The 1,815-nt window shown below is 36.6% G+C and overlaps 1 long non-coding RNA gene across 1 annotated transcript in view; it reads left to right on the top strand.

The window, feature by feature from the left end:
- Window positions 1-1,809, top strand: part of LOC111873708 — a 3,463-nt gene extending 1,654 nt beyond the window's left edge. Inside the window, exons 2-3 of the long non-coding RNA XR_002844417.2 lie at window positions 976-1,139; window positions 1,320-1,809. This is a non-coding gene — a long non-coding RNA (uncharacterized LOC111873708). The remainder of the gene's footprint in view (window positions 1-975; window positions 1,140-1,319) is intronic.
- The last annotated feature ends 6 nt before the right edge of the window (window positions 1,810-1,815 follow it).

Here is a 1,815-nt window from a genome sequence, read left to right as displayed (position 1 = left end):
CAGGCTAGAGGGGGTCCTGCATGATACTAGGTACTTATCGATGACTTTTGGCACTTCAGTGTAAAATGTCTGTGTATAATACAGTCCATCAATAATGCAAGAAATTGTTCCCTTTTCTTCCACTTAAACTTTTAATACAACATGTTTTGGCCCTAGGTGGCCATCTTCAAGTGTCTTAATATTGTAACGTGTTTCGTTACTGAAGATGCTACTGCTACACTGCATTAATATGCGCTAAAATCACACTTAATATAATAAAATCCATTAAATTTCCTATTACAATTTTCATTAATTTTGTGAAATTCTGTTCCACATAATAAGTGGTGTTGTCCACTTGTTCTGAACTATATGTTTATCTCCACACATTGACACACTTGAACTCCATATTTTAAGATTCTTAAAAAAAAATTTCTTTATATTTTGTATTGTTACATTCCCAAAGTGATTGTTTGTGTGGAAGGAAAGTTTTGTATTATGCTTTTAGAGCTCAACAGTGGTGGCATATGCAACAGTACATGGTGAAGATTTGTGGCCTTTTTTATCCTACTCAGGAATCTATGACATTTGCTGATAAGGGATGCTTTTTGTTCCCTGACCAGACTCTGGATGCTGGAAGTTGTTTGCCTACTTGAAGCCATCTGTTTCTACACGAGGTTTATTAGAGAAACTTTAATGTCTTAGAGTTGTAAGAATTGCCGGCAACTGTAAGTCATTATATGTGACACAGAACTTTCTACCTGTAGTTTGGGAATGTTGTGATGTGCAGGTATGAGTATCTCCCCAGCTCTTGGCGTTTTATACTGATTGTTTCAGGGAAGACAGTATAGAATCAGTTTTGAGCAAATTGAGCAAATTTGGAAGGTGCAGAGGTTGGGGCAAGTGGTTTTGATGATTATAGCAGTGAAACGATGTCTCAGTGAGATATCTGTACTAGCATAATACTCGATGCTTTGCCTGCATATTGTCTATTTTCAGTTCTGCCATTCTGCAACAGAGATGAAACACGTGCACGATAGAGAATGCCATTCTATAACTGTGAGACGTTGAGGGAGAGCACAGCTCTTTTTTGAGACTTATTTTGGAAGTCATTTTGTGGCAAGTTGTTGGAAAGTCTTCGTGTTGTGGTAACTTTTTTTAAGGTATGCTGTATATAGGTAATTACAGTTATTTAAAATTTGGAGATTGTTTCACTTTAATATTAGCGTTGTCATGTGTTGATTATCTTACTACAGAATCCGAGAAATTCGTGTTATGATTGTGCCCTATATAACTAGATGTTGCTTCATACCACAGTGTAGTAGCTGGGCATTTTTTTGCAGGTGTGTTGGTACTTGGTCACTGCAAAAAATCACAGAAAACACAGTGGAGCACCTTTTGTAATGGATTAAGTAGAAAGGCGAACGGGTGTGTGGACATTACAAGATATTACTTGAACATTTCAAGATGAATCCCTGTCATGGGGCAAGGTGCATAGTCTCTCCTGGTATCGTTGCCCAGTTTGAAGACAGACATTGGCCATGCCTTGAGAATAGTGGAACCTGAAGGCAGTATCTTGTTTCATTCAGCAGGCATTAATATCGAGATGAATTGGGAACTAGGATTACGGATTACTGAAAACTTAGGAATTATTATGAACGAAATTTCTGGAATACTAAATGATAATTATTTGGAATGATTGGTTTAATATTTTTGATAGTTGACAAACAGTTCTTGAGACATGACAGTTGAATACCTTGAAGTGTTGCAGTTCCATTTATTATTAAGAAGCAGTCCTTAGTTAAGCATTGTTTATAAATTAACCCCAAAATTACTGTG

This window comes from Cryptotermes secundus, unplaced genomic scaffold (assembly GCF_002891405.2).
Source record: "Cryptotermes secundus unplaced genomic scaffold, Csec_1.0 scaffold3828, whole genome shotgun sequence".
In the NCBI taxonomy this organism is placed as follows: Eukaryota; Metazoa; Arthropoda; class Insecta; order Blattodea; family Kalotermitidae; genus Cryptotermes; species Cryptotermes secundus.
This window is presented reverse-complemented; position numbering and strand designations above follow the sequence as displayed.